Source organism: Zingiber officinale, chromosome 7B, assembly GCF_018446385.1.
Source record: "Zingiber officinale cultivar Zhangliang chromosome 7B, Zo_v1.1, whole genome shotgun sequence".
Classification (NCBI taxonomy): domain Eukaryota; kingdom Viridiplantae; phylum Streptophyta; class Magnoliopsida; order Zingiberales; family Zingiberaceae; genus Zingiber; species Zingiber officinale.
The window spans coordinates 11,084,976-11,100,717 of NC_055999.1; the positions used below are offsets into that span (position 1 = coordinate 11,084,976).

The 15,742-nt window shown below is 37.6% G+C and overlaps 1 pseudogene; it reads left to right on the forward strand.

Moving 5' to 3' along the window:
• The first annotated feature begins 11,072 nt into the window (after positions 1 to 11,072).
• LOC122005285 lies at positions 11,073 to 15,503 on the forward strand (annotated as a pseudogene).
• Positions 15,504 to 15,742: the final 239 nt, after the last annotated feature.

A 15,742-nucleotide genomic window follows, 5' to 3' on the forward strand; every position in this document is an offset into this window, starting at 1 on the left:
TAAAGGCTTGGATGAGATGAAGTGTGGTCGGCCCTAGCTTGAACTCAAGCTAGGCGGGCCGGCCACAAGAAATTTAAAAGGATTTTATTTTTAAAATCTTTTCTTATGTGAATACCATGGTTTTAAAAGAGAGTTTAAAATTTAAATCTTTTCTTTCTACAAAAGGATTAAGTGAAAGATTTGATTCTTTCCTTATTTGTAGTTAAAAGGAATATTTTAATTTTTTGATAAAACTTTCTTTTTTTGTAACCATGTTCATAATTTTAAAAAAGTTTTAAAATTAAATCTTTCCTATTATAGTTTCTACAAAAGATTAAAAAAAGATTTGATATCTTTCCTTATTTGTAGATTGAGAGGAAGATTTTAATTTTAAAAATAACTTTTCTTTTTGGAAATCATCCACATATTTAAATAGAGAGATTTTAATTTATAAAGTTTCCTTTTATAACCAACCATGCAGGGAAAATTAATAGAGAAATTTTTATTTTAAAAATTTTCGGAAACAAATAAGGAAGTTTTAATTTTGTGTTTAAACTTGCCTTATTTGGAGCTTGTGATGTGGTCGGCCATGATAAGGGTTAAAAGGAAAGTTTAATTAAATTTTCCTAATTAACCAATGGAAAGGAGAATAAGGGAATTTAAATTATAATTAAATTTCCTTATTTGCCAAGACCAAGGAATATAAAAGAGGGGGTAGAGGTGCCTCACCTTACAACCTATCTGATATAGTTTCTCCCTTTTTCCTTGGTGGTGGTCGACCCTTGCTCCTTTGCTTCTCCTCTTCTCTTCTTCTTTGGTGGTCGGTGGCATCATCCCTTGGAGCTTAGTGGTGGTGGCCGGATCTTGCTTGGAGGAGAAGGAGAGAAAGGAGACTTTGTTTCTAGCATCCCTTGGAGCTTGGTAGTGGTGGCCGAAACTCATCATCTCAAGGAGAGGTGCTTGGCCGAAACTTGCAAGAAGGAAGAAGAAGGGTTTGGGTGGTTCTCATCTCGATAGATCGTTACCCACACAACGTCCAAGATAAGAAGAGGAATACGGTAGAAGATCAAGAGGTTGTTGCTTACAAAGAAAGGTATAACTAGTAATATCTTCCGCATCATACTAGTTTTCTTTGTATGAATTCCAAACAGAAGAGACATATAATTCTAGGTTTCGAATTTGTGATTCTAGTTTGTGTTTTTTTTTTTCGAATTTATGATTCGATTGTTCTTTTTGGTTAAACCTAGGGTTATATAAGGAAATTAAATATTAGATTTCATTAAAAGGCTTTGTCTAGAAAGTGGTGGTTGCTCCCATATCCAAAAAGGCCTAGTGTCTCGCCATGTTTAACCTGGAAGCCGATTTCTGAAATTAATATTTAATTGAATTTGTAACATGGGTGGATTTGGATCAATAATGTTAAGCATCGTTTGCGATCCAACTCTAAACCACTAAGAACAGATAAGTTAAATTTGGAATCAATAATGTTAAGCTCCGTTTGCGATTTTGAATTTAATTTCTAAAGAATACAATAGGTTGTTAGGAAAGGTTTGACACTTGTACAAAATTTTTATATAGTGGAACCGGTACGATATTCCTAGGATCAACCAACACTAAAACCTCCTGGTACCATTCAACAATGTAAAATTTGTATTTCTACTGATTTGTTAGAAATTACTATGGAGATGCCTATTATTAATTTCATTAGATGTAACTTGTTTCTCGATACGTATTTGATAAAGACTAATTTTGTTTCATCTTTTTCTTACCCTGCATGCATGCGGGAGGGGTTTCCTTTCCTTAGTTTTGTAGGTCACTGTAAGTTTATGGAGTGGCTACTCCAACTGAATCGCTTTCGATCTGCAGATAGAGTTTTCAAGAAGGCTATGGTGGAAGGAGTTCATACTTCAATGCAAATCATTCCAACACGAGTGGTTGTTACACCGAACCAAGTCCGACCTCTAGGAAGAACCATTCCACTACCAACATGGATTCTTCTTCTAAAGAGCCTTGAGTCGCTTGGAATAAGGGGAGTTTGTTCCTTTCTTTTCTTTAATTTTTTTTTTTTTTTTATACATGGGTAGTTTACTTTCATACCTTGTTTTCTTACTTTACACTTTTCTTTGTTTTCCATTTAGGACTTTGTTTGGTTTTGTTTTGAGATAATTCCCTATGCATTCTTTCATAATGTCTTGAGAATCATAAAAGCTAATTAAATTTGGCCATTGAGTTTTAGGGATATTTTTGCAAGATTGAATATTTTACTTGCATTTGGTCACAAGTGTGGTGGTGAATTATATCTTGATTGATTGAGCGTGATAGATAAAATTATCTAGTGAGAACCACCTTCAAGTCTATTATTAATATTTCCTTTTGTATGATGGCACTTATAGCAATTGATACTCTAGAACTTGCTTTGCTTCTTTTTAAAATCACAATAGCATATGTTGTTGGATCAAAAGCGCTAGAGGGGGTGGGGGTGAATAGCGCTCGTGGCTTTCACAATTTTCGTATTCATAAATAGTTCGAGTTAAAGCAGCGGAAATGATAAACAGAATAAGCACACACAAGGGACACCAAGGTTTTACTTGGTTCGGAGCCTAGGACGACTCCTACTCCAAGGCCCACGATCGTAGATCGCTTTCGGTGGGCAATCACTATCAATCCGAAAAATCCTTTTACAATTATGCAATACAAGTATTGAATATAAACTTATACCAATAGTACAAATGATGTAGAAGCGAGTTGTTGTTCGTCGGAGTGTCGAGATGCTTCGGAGCAGTGCACAGCTTCTGAAGATCACTTGAGTTCTGGTTCGAGAGTTGTTTTTTGAAGTTGCAGCTCGAAACCCCTTTTATAGCTTTTATGGATCTTTTCCAGATCCTCGAAGTTCAGGATCAGCTTTGACCCGAGGCGGATCGGTCGACCGAACCAGGGGTTCGGTCGACCGATCCCCTGGTTCGGTCGACCGATCAGGCGATCTCCTCCTTATCCAATCCGCCCGATCCGCTCGCTCCGCTTCGATCTAGTCAAGTCTTATCCCGAGTTCGATCGGTGATCCCGCCGTTCGGTCGATCGATATGCTTCTCGACCCGATCAACCTGGCCTGATCCAATCATCGCTGATCCTTGGTTCGGTCGAGCGATCCCAAGGTTCGGTCGACCGATCCTCTGGCCGAGCCTGGTCTAATCTATGGGATTCTGATCTGCTGGCTTGGGGGTTCGGTCGACTGATCCCGGTCAGTTCTAGCCCTCCACAAAACTGTTAGTTTCCTGCAAAACAGAGTTGAACAAAACAGAATATATAAGAAGCTCAAATTTGACAGTCTTCGAACTGTCCGGTTCTGACTTCGGATTTCCGACCGGAAACCCTAGGTCAAACCGACGCCTACTGTTCCCTCTTCCGGGGAACGCGTCCTCACCTACTCCCCTCAGGAGAGATTACCTTTTTCCAATTCGATCCTCCAGACCAACTGGACTTTTGCTCAGCGTCCGATGCTTCCGATCTTCATGCTGGACGTCCGATCCACGACCTGTCCAGACTTCAACCCGATTCGCGACGCCAGGATTTCAACCTAGGGTTACCTCCCCCTAGGATTTTGCCCGAAGCTCTGACCCGCTAAGACTTTCTGCCTAGGGTTACCACCCCTTAAGACCTCGGGTTACCGCCCCTAGGATTTTTCCTTTGCCTAACCGCAGCTAGGACTTTTGCCTAAGTGACCTTAGGACTTACCTGCAATCTCAATCAACATATCAGATAACAAAACAACTTAACTTTGAATCCTTTGCCATTATCAAAACTCGGGTTCGATCGTCGGGTGCTTCCCGCACCAACAATCTCCCCCTTTTTGATTATGACAATCGAAATTCAAAGTTAAGCAAAAGAAGGATACCATAAGGAAATGTTACTTACCATAAGCATAAATTCATAAATTTTGTAAAAAGCACCACCTTTAAAAGAAGCAAAGCTCCCCCTTAATGAAGGCTCCCCTTGAATTTCAAATCTTAAATTTTCTTTGACTTTCTTTGAATTTTCTATACTCTCCCCATTTATCATATATCAAAAATAAACGAAAGAGTAAAGGATAAGTTGAGTATAAGGCTTAGCTTGTTTTATCCATAACAACTTTAAAAGGATAGATGAAAAGTTTAAAAAATAAACTTTTAAATAGAGGGAAAAAACTTTGATAAACGCTTAGTTTTTTAGAACTAATGTTCTTGTAAAATTGTTAAGAAAAACTATTTTTGACTTTGAAGAGGAACTTAGCTAATTTTGAAATAGTTTTGAAAAATTGCTTAGTGAATTTTGACAGGTTTTTGAAGAGATACTTAGTAAATTTTAAAAAAAAATTTGAAGAAAAACTTGGTTAAATTCAAAAAAGCCTTTTTGAAAAACTATTTAGCTAAATTTTGAAAAAGCCTTTTTGAAATACTTAGTTAAATTTAAAAGACAATTTTGCTTTTAAAAAATATTGATAAAAGCTTAGTTACGATAATAAATAGTTTAAAGCTTAAAACTTATTTTTCTGGATAAGAATAATTGGATTTGCTTTAACTTTTCAAAGAGTTTAACTTTAACCCAAAACTTGGCTTACTCCATTCACTCCCCCTTAATTAATGTCAAAATAAATCCCTAGGATCCTAGAGTCCAAGCATGTAATATATAAAAACATAATAGGTATTTTATATTTTCTTAATCTTTCATCTCACCAATTTTAGGTTATCAAGCATGTTCAACTTATGAGTGAGTGTGAGATGGAATTATCTTTATTTTAGATTGATATTTAACATACGTTTGAATATGACTTTCAAATGATTTTTAAAGTGATTTTACAAATAATTTTTAAAATGATTTTACAAATAAATTTTTAAAATGATTTTCAAATAATTTTTAAAATGATTTTACAAATAATTTTTAAAATAATTTTTACAAAGAATTTTTAAAATGATTTTACAAATAATTTTAAAAATGTTTTTAAATAATTTTTAAAATGATTTTTGCAAATAATTTTTAAAATGACTTTTGTTCAAATAATTTTTAAAATGATTTTACAAATAATTTTTATCTTTTGATTAATTCATTTGATTATAGAGTTAATTAAGTTTGATTTAAATTTATATTATTTTTAGACTAAGTTCAACCTAGATCCATCTCACCCGATTCTACGTTATCAATCAGGTAATCTTAAGTAATTTTTGTGAGATAGTTATCTTTAAGTTATGTTATTTCTAAGGAATAATTTACATTTGAGTTAAACTTAGGTTTTCTAATTTGTCAATTAAATATGTATTTCAAAGATTGGTTCCCAGGTCGTGGCGAGACACTAGGCCTTCTTGGGTATGAGATTATTCACTACTTCCTAGACAGAGCCGCTCAAAGAAATTATATATTTAATCATCCTTTTGAAACCCCTAGATTTAACTAACAAGTGTAACTTATACCTGGGTCCTTAAAACTAAACTCAATTAGATGAATTAAAGAATTTAATTCCCTATCTATTAAAGAAGTTGGCTAAATCCAACGTCCGGGTCAAGTCACTCCTAAAGGAGGTAACGTCCCTTAAAGAAGTGACTAACTCGAATTCCTTAACTGAGCCAGTTCAAATTGGAAACTCAACTCAAGTCCAACTACTTGAGGAAGAGAATTCTAATTTGAAAACTCAAATTAAAGAACTCAAGGACATGTTGGAACGGTTCACCCTGGGTTCTAAGAATCTTGATCTGATTCTTGGAGAACAGCGAGCTGTTTTCAACAAATCCGGACTTGAGTTTAAAACAAAAAGAAAATACAAAGCATATTTATCCTTAGTAAATAGAAAAAATAGAAACATAGTTCAAACATGGGTCCCCAAGTCAAACTTGGTTAATCAAGTTGGACTTGAACTATATTGGGTCTCCAAGAATCAGATCTACTACCTTGATAGACCATATCGAGGCTATGATCCAGGGGGAGCCAACAGAAAACTATTTTAATAAATAGATAAGATTGCTTGATGATTGTTTATTTATTTTATCAGGAATAAGCATGTTGAGAAGGGTCATTTTAAAACCTGCACACAAAGAGAAAAAAAATTTGTTCCAAGACTTGGTCTTGGATTAGCAGTGCGGTATAGAAATAAGAATAAATTGCGTTCTTGAGTGGTGTTGCACCGATTTCGAGACAAATTGATTCGAACGATAAAATTGATCGGAATATAGCAATTATACTAATTCTGATTGACTCCGTAAAATTGAAAAAATCACGGAAAAATTTCTTGATTGGTGGTTGCACCAAATCAAAGTGATCCCGCTCTGATACCAATTGTTGGATCGAAAGCGCTAGAGGGGGGTGAATAGAGCTCGTGGCTTTCACAATTTTCGTATTCGTAAATAGTTTGAGTTAAAGCAGCGGAAATGATAAACGGAATAAGCACACACAAGGGATACCAAGGTTTTACTTGGTTCGGAGCCTAGGACGACTCCTACTCCAAGGCCCGCGATCGTAGATCGCTTTCGGTGGGCAATCACTATCAATCTGAAAAATTCTTTTACAATTATGCAATACAAGTATTGAATAATAAACTTATACCGACAGTACAAAAGATGTAGAAGGGAGTTGTTGTCCGTCGGAGTGTCGAGATGCTTCGGAGCAGTGCACAGCTTTTGAAGATCACTTGAGTTCTGGTTTTAGAGTTGTTTTTTTAAAGCTGCAGCTCGAAGCCCCTTTTATAGCTTTTATGGATCTGATCCAGATCCTCGAAGTTTGGGATAAGCTTTGTAACGACCCGGTCCTTTGGCCTCTTGGGAGGCCCTTGCGGCGGCCCACTGGCGGCCCTTATGTCGTCGGCCCATTTGGCGACCTCTCATGTCGTCGACCGACGACTCTTTGGCCGTGCCGTTACTCACTAGGACTTCCCAACCCTGACAGTGGATTTTTGCCTCCACTAGGATTCGAACTCTAGACCTCCAGGCTTAAGTACTAGAGTTTATGAATCTTGGTAGCCAAGTGAGTGGCGCTCACTTGGCTACCAGGATTCATAAACTCTAGTACTTAAGCCTGGAGGTCTAGAGTTCGAATCCTAGGGAAAGCAAAAATCCACTGCCAGGGGCGAAAAGTCCTAGTGAGTAACGACACGGCCAAAGGGTCGTCGGTCGATGACATTAGAGGTCGCCAAATGGGCCGACGACATAAGGGCCGCCGTAAGGGCCGCCCAAGAGGCCAAAGGGCCGGTTCGTTACAATAAAAAGGCGGCTTTTTATTTTTTATTGTAACGACCCGACCCTTTGGCCTCTTGGGCGGCCCTTGCGGCGGCCCTTGCGGCGGCCCTTGCGGCGGCCCATTGGTGGCCCTTGCGGCGGCCCCTTATGTCGTCGACCCATTTGGCGACCTCTCATGTCGTCGACCGACGACCCTTTGGCCGTGTCGTTACTCACTAGGACTCACTTGGTTATCAGGATTCATAAACTCTAGTACTTAAGCTTGGAGGTCTAGAGTTCGAATTCTGGGGGAGGCAAAAATCCACTGGCTAGGGGTGGAAAGTCCTAGTAAGTAACGGCACGACCAAGGGTCGTCGGTCGACAACATTAGAGGTCGCTAAATGGGCCGACGACATAAGGGGCCGCCAGTCGGCCGCCCAAGAGGCCAAAGGGTCGGGTCGTTACAATAAACCTGAGGCGAAGTGGTCGACTGATCCTCTGGTTCCGTCGACCGATCAGGCGATCTCCTCCTCAGCCGATCCGCCCGATCTGCTCGCTCCGCTTCGATCTAGTCAAGTCTTATCCCGGGTTCGGTCGACTGATCCCGTCGTTCGGTCGACCGATCTGTTTCTCTGACCCGATCAACCTGGCCTGATCCAATCATCGCTAATCCTTGGTTTGGTCGACCGATCCCAAGGTTCAGCCGATCGATCCTCTGGTCGAGCCTGGTCCAATCTATGGGATTATGATCTGCTGGCTTGGGGGTTCGGTCGACCGATCTCGGTCAGTTCTAGCCTTGCACAAAACTGTTAGTTTCTTGCAAAACAGAGTTAGAATAAAACAGAATATATAAGAAGCTCAAGTTTGACAGTATTCGGACTGTCCGATTTTGACTTCGAATTTTCGACCGGAAACCCTAGGTTGAACCGACGCCTACTGTTCCCTCTTTGGGGGAACGCGTCCTCACCTACTCCCCTCAGGAGAGATTACCTTTTGCCAATTCGATCCTCCAGACCAACTGGACTTTTGCTCAACGTCCGATGCTTCCGGTCTTCATGCTGGACGTCCGGTCCACGACCCGTCCAGACTTCAACGCAGTTCGCGACACCAGGATTTCAACCTAGGATTACCTCCCCCTAGGATTTTGTCCAAAGCTCCGACCCGCTAAGACTTTCCGCCTAGAGTTACCACCCCCTAGGACCTAGGATTACCGCCTCCTAGGGGTTTTCCTTTGTCTAACCGCAGCTAGGACTTTTGCCTAAGTGACCTTAGGACTTACCTGCAATCTCAATCAACATATTAGATAACAAAACATGGCTTCTATTAGATCAGTTATACTATTAGTGAGTACAATTCTAACAACCACAATAACATGGCTTCTATTTTTTTATATGGGATACATTGATATCAACATTTGTCATAAATACTATTTCATATTCTTAGTAGGATATAAAAAAATAAAATTAATTTTTAAGCTATTTGTCAATGAAAAAAAAACAAAAAAAAAAAAACGCCATGGAAACTACTACTTTTCTATCATATTAATTCAAGGGTAGATTGTTTTATAGTTCTAGTTTTCTGATATTAAAATACATTCTAATTTTGGTTTACATCTCTAACAGATAGGTTATTTAGCAATAGGATGCTACTCATAAATAACACCAACTCTTTTTTGGATGGTTAATCTGTTTCTTGAACTTCAATTTCAGCTCTTAGACGTGCAAAATGGTAACCAAACTATTTATAGAAACATGGTAACTTATAATCTTTTTCTTAATTTTTATCCAAGTTGATGCTATAGTTTTAAACTTATACAAGAAGTTAGCTTATGTTTATCATTTATTGTAGAGATTTATAGCAATGCCACATCATCATCGCCATCTTCCTATAACAACCTTGAAGCTGAATTTCGTGAGATGAAAGCTTCATCTCTTGATGGAGATATAGAAGCGGACATAGATGAAGAATCATTGTAAAACTTTCAAAATCTCTGGCAGAGACTGTCCCATTAGTTATCACTATTAGGATTTAGCCTTCCTGTTCCACCATCCATCTCTGAGGATATGAATATAGAACATAGTGTGAATCTTGTTGCGGAATTGTCCCAGCAGATTGTTGTTGCACGATGTATTGCTAATGCTGTCATATGAGGTTTTGCTCGTCTGAAGTTGAGATGGAAATGGAACCTCAAATTGCATCAAAGAATTTTGAGATTACTAGGCTATGGGATCGGTATTATGAAGCTACAAATAGGAAAATGTCACATAGGAATCAAGAGGTAGTCGGTGAGAATGTTGTACTTAAAATATCCTTTAATTTGCTTCTTTTTTGTTATCAATCAACTGCAAAAGTTATTTGCTTGGTTGATCTTGGTTTTTACTTTCCAAGTATTATATTACTTTTCTGTTGATATTTAACTTCATTGAGAGCTATTTGAGTGATAGCTGGTGATATCATTCCATATCAAGTTCACGTTGAGCTTAATATAATTTTATATCAGGTCCAACATGGAGATTTTTATAATTCTTCCTTATTACATTTTAACACCCGAGAAACCAAAATAAATAATAGATAGTGTATTTGAATTTGTTGCAACCTCAGAAATCCGCAGGAATTGAAATGAGTGCAATCAGATCTCTCTAGGTCAATAAGTGAATTTCAGTCAAAACTCACTGATGGACTTAGAGATATTAGATTGCATCTATTTCAATTTTTGTGAATTTCTAAGATTGCAAAAAGTTTAAATATACTATCTATTATTTATTTTGACTTCATTAAATATATTAAAGTATTATTAAAAAATTAATTAAATGTTATAAAATGTTATTCATACGTTATGTATGTATGCAAAAAAGAAAAAAGGAGAAGAGATGAAAGAAAAAATAAGTTGCATGTATAAGAGAGAAGCGAGAAAAGAGAGAACAAATAATGATATATAAAAAAAAAAAAGGACATTTGAAAAGATATATCTTTTGATATCCAAGTATGTGTCATTTGATCAATTTAAAAATTTTGGTGTGTCATTTGATAACTTATTGTATTTTAAAAGGTCCGCCTTTCATTTTTGTCATTTTAATTATGGTTAAAATTAAAACGCATTAAAAATATTCCAGGCAATATCATATATTTTTAATAAATTATTATCGAGCGGCGTGTATGATTTTTTCTCTGGGCGGAGGAGACCGCATGGAAAATTTGCGGAATTCCGAAATTTTAGTTTCAATGGGACCCATCGAATGTAATCGAATCTGATCCATAACTCTTCAACCACCATGTTAACGTGGCCTCCCGACGGAACAAGAAGTAGAAAAGGAACACGAACAGGACAAAGAACACGGACAGGTTCCATCCATACTTCATTCATTGCGTCGGTGTTGATAATTTACCTCACGTTTTAAGTAAAATCGAATTTAGCCATTAAAATTTAATTTGGCACTTTAAGGTAATCAATCTATAATTTTCAGTTTTTCTTTTTATTTTTCGAAATAAAATTTAAAAGTTAAAAAAAAACAAAATATTTTAAAAATTAACTTTTTTTCGCACATTTAAATTTATTAGTAAATTTATAAATGTTAGGGAAAAAACTTAAGAAGATGCATAAGAGATGCTCTGTTTTTTACCCTGTAAATATTATCTAAATTGTTCGTTGAGAAGAAGATCTTGGGGCCAACAATGTCCGACGTGGCAGAGACATCCACGTGATGACTTTCTGTAAATTGTCGTATATTCATTTTCTTTTGGACCACACTGGTGGGGTCGTCGTATATTCATTTGGTAAATTGTCCAAAAATCTCCGGCCATAAATTTTGCTTAGATCTAGCTGTCACGTGGGTATACTGTTTTATTCAACTCGTGTTCTAATTTATAGCCACAAAATGTTGAATATATCCAACAAAATTTTGAAAATTCGATAGCAGCGTCGTCCTGTTTACTAGTCTTGATCCAGCTTTCAACTTCTCTCTCCTCTCCCAATTACCCGCCTCGCCTTTTCAATATAAACCCTACCATTCCGCCCTCTTCCTCCGCCTTCCCCTCCTTTCGCGCAGCGATCGACAAAGAACGAACGGAGGAAATCTCGTGGTAATGTGTCTCACTCTCCTTTTATTTTCATGTTTTTATTTTTTATTTTTTTTAATCTTGGCCGATTATGGCTGAATCTGCTAACCCAGGTTCTGATTTGTAGCCCGAGACGCTTTCGGAGGACTAGGGCGAATCGATTGAAGCGAAGATGGTGGGAAGCGTGGGAAATGGCTTGTTGGATCTGGGGGGCAGGGAGAAGGTGGAGCCGCTGCCTAAGGAGTTCGATCCCGAGGAGATCGTCGATTCCTTGCTGCATTCGGAGTCCAACATAGTTGGAAAAGAGGAGGACGGGACGAGCAGAAAAATAGTGTTGGGGAGGAATGTGCACACAATGTGTCTCGAAGTTAAAGAACCAGAGGCCGACGATGAGATTACTGGGGAGAGGGAAGCGTATATGGCCGGTGTCCTAGCAAGGTACAGAAGATCCCTCATTGACAGGACCAAGCACCATCTAGGTACGATCACGGTTTTAATTCACATTTGCTATAAATATTAGCTTTCTCCACTGACAGCCCTTAAACAACTGAATCTCTGAATTCGTCAATGTTTCTTTTCCCCTCTCAAAGACAAGTAAATGAATCTAATTTAAGCAATTAACCAACTGTGATGCTACATTTGCTAGCATTGACACTTCTGAGAAATCACGGTCGGATATCAACTCCAATAAAAGTAGATGTTCATGTGTTAGAATCTTTTAAGAACAATATTTGTTTTTCCCACATGCTTCCAAACACACAGAGAAGGAAGAGGAAGAAAAACATAGCTCTCAGAGCTCATGGCGGATCTTAATTCCAACATCTATATTTTAGATTTAGACATTTACATGCAAATCTTTTCGTAAAATTATGCCTTTTGTAAAAGTTGGGCTTCATGGAGACACTATGTGCTTTGGTAAAGTCGGATCCAGATCCCTTGCTCCACAAAAAAGTGGACCGGGCATGGACCATTTGCAATTGCGGCCTAATCGTGGTTGCAATCCGGCCGTAATTAGTTGTGACCCCTCCCTAGGTTCACTATCCCCCTAGGTTATAGTTTGGATCAGGGCGGTGCCCGGAGGCGGGGGACTGTGAACCCAAGAAGAGATCGTAACCAATCTCGATCAGATCGCAGCCACGATCCGGCTACAATTACAAGTGGTCCATCCCTGGTCCTTTTTTGTGGACCAGAGGATCTACCCTCGGTAAAGCCATGCGCAGCCATGAAATAGTTGGGATTATTTTGGATGGTAGGCTGACATTCGTCCTCTATTCCACCATCTTCACGTTGGTGCTCGACCCCTTTTTTAACGAGAGATTAGTTGGCATTTGCCTAAAATCGGTTGATGGATCAAATGATTTCGGATTGACATGAAACTAGTTCCTATGTGTTCGTCTAATTCTCTTGATTATATCTATACCCTCAAATATCAATTTGACACAATATATTGAGAGCAGTGATTTTTTGAACACGAATGTATTCGAAAAATTCAATTCGTGTTCAAAAAATCATTGCTCTTAATATATTGGGTCAAATTGATATATGAGGATATGAATATAAGCAGGAGAACTAGATGAATACATATAGTTAGTTTCATGTCAATCCGAGAACGTTTGATCCATCAACTGATTTTACCTAAAATTAGCTGATAGACCAAATGACTTTGGATTGACATGAAATTAGCTCTTATGTGTACGGTTAGTTCTCTTGATTATATTCATGCACTTAAACATTAATTAAACCCAATATATTAAAAGCAGTGATTTTTTGAACATGAATATTTTTGAAAAATTTAATTCATGTTTAAAAAATTACTGCTCTTAATATATTAGGTCAAATTGATGTTTGAAGGCATGAATATAATTAGGAGAATTAATCGAACACATAGGAACTAGTTTCATATCAATCTGAGGTCGTTTAGTCGATCAACCGATTTTGGTCAAAATCAATTTTGATTAAAAAATTAAGTCAGATTGATTTTTTAAATTAGTCTTATTTAAAATTTTGAAATTTCAACACATAGAACAATCAATTCGACTAGTAAAAAAAATTAGTTGACTGATTTTCAAACAGAAAATTGATTCAACTAATTTTTTATCAGTGACTGATTAGGGGTAAAATGAGAAGTGGATACATGATTTAATCATTTTGAAATTACTCTTTTGATAATTTTGATACTTTACCTATGCGGTTTGGTAAAAAGATGTTATTTCTTTTTTCAATTTTTGCAAGTATACATTCTCTCACAGACGTATTCTAATAAAAAAGACATTTTATATGATAGTACGGTGCGTGTTATGTTTAGTGTGTGATGCTCATGCCATGTCGCTGTGAGTCTTTGAAGTCTGTAAATTGTTATATATATTTCTCACCACTAGCATCTATTGTGCTCAATTATAAAGTGATCTTACTACATTTTTGGATTCATAGTGCTCTTCAATGCTTATTTGTCTTTGTTTAATTCTTATCTTGCTCTGATTGTATTATACAACTGTTGATCGACATCCACATTGTTCAACTTTTTTATGTCATTTTTACTTATGATTCTTTTACAGGTTACCCGTACAATTTGGACTTTGATTATGGTGCTCTTATCCATCTGCAACACTTTTCCATCAACAACCTAGGTGACCCATTCATTGAGAGCAACTACGGTGTGCATTCTAGGCAATTTGAAGTTGGAGTGTTGGACTGGTTTGCTCGGCTGTGGGAATTGGAAAAGAATGAATACTGGGGTTATATTACAAACTGCGGCACTGAAGGAAATTTGCATGGTATCCTTGTTGGGTTAGTACCTTTTCTTTAAATCCTTTAAGAAAACTTTGCTAGCTAATGAAAGTTTTTCAGAACACGGGTGCAAAATCTGGAAGCCTTTTTCAAGAGTAATTTTACTTGAAATTGCTTGTATTGTGTTTGCCAGGAGAGAGGTCTTTCCCAATGGCATTTTGTATGCCTCAAAAGAATCTCATTACTCGGTTTTCAAAGCTGCAAGGATGTATAGAATGGAGTGTGTGAAGGTTGCCACTCTGGTGTCTGGTGAAATCGATTGCACAGATTTTAGAGCTAAGTTAGTCCAGAACAAGGAGAAGCCAGCCATTATTAACATCAACATTGGTAAATCTTCTTGTTCCTATATTTGTTGTTGTTTTACTCAACACAAGTGAATTACTTATTATTATCTTACATAGGAACCACTGTCAAGGGGGCTGTCGATGATCTCGATCTGGTCATACAAACTCTTGAAGAAAATGGATTTAAAGATCGGTTCTACATTCATTGTGATGGTGCTCTCTTTGGGCTCATGATGCCATTTATCAAACGTGTATGTGCTACTCTTATTTCGAATTCTACTTCCAGTTTCCACTATAAACAAGCATTAAATCACAACCATGCTAGTGCTTCTCTGAAAAGGTTTATTATTCAATTAAAAATTTGTTCCTCTAAGATTTTACAGATAATTCTTGAATATATAATTGACTTTTTTCTCTGTCCGAACTAAAGTCAGCAATGGAGTTTTGGGCAGGCACCAAAAGTGACGTTCAAGAAGCCTATCGGAAGTGTGAGTGTGTCAGGTCACAAGTTCGTGGGATGCCCGTGCCTTGTGGCGTTCAAATTACAAGATTGGCGCACATCAACGCCCTCTCCAGTAACGTTGAGTATCTTGCTTCAGGGATGCCACCATCATGGGAAGTAGAAATGGTCATGCCCCAATCTTCCTCTGGTACACCCTCAACAGGAAAGGTTACAGAGGTTTCCAGAAGGAAGTTCAGAAATGCTTAAGGAATGCTCATTATCTGAAAAACCGTCTGAAAGAGGCAGGGATTGGCGTGATGCTCAATGAGCTTAGTAGCACCGTTGTGTTTGAGAGGCCAAAAGACGAGGATTTCATCAGGCAGTGGCAACTTGTTTGTGAGGGAAACATCGCACATGTAGTGGTAATGCCGAATGTCACCATTGAGAAGCTCGACTATTTCTTGCGCGAACTACTTGAGAAACGTTCACACTGGTATCAGGAAGGCACAATCTCACCTCCTTGTCTCGCTGCGGAGATAGGCGAGGCCAATTGTTTGTGTTTCTCACATAAGAATTAATAATGCCTTCTATTGCTAGTCCTTTTGCATGCTTTTCTCGCTGTTAGCTATTGGTGTGATGGGCTCGACGTTAGGAGATTGTCTTGTGTTAAGGAAAAAGAACGAATAATGCTTTCTAAGAAAGTTTCCTAATGTGCCTGAATGACATTTGGTTTGTTAGTGGCCATTGTATTTAATACTTTAAAAGAGAGATTTTGTCCTAGGACGTAGTAGTCGATATTTGGGTGGTGGTTTGTGGGCGAAGGTCTTATGGGATTCATTTCTCATGAAAAAAAATATCCATTCATCTGCAAAGCTGATTAAGGTAGATTGTGAAGGGCTTGTAGCAAAAAGTTAGAATTTGATCCTTAAATGTTAGGAAAAGTGAGAAGAGGTTTTGTTGTTGTACCATTACCTCATGAGAAATCATTTTTTTAGAGTTGATATCAAGTAGCTTACACT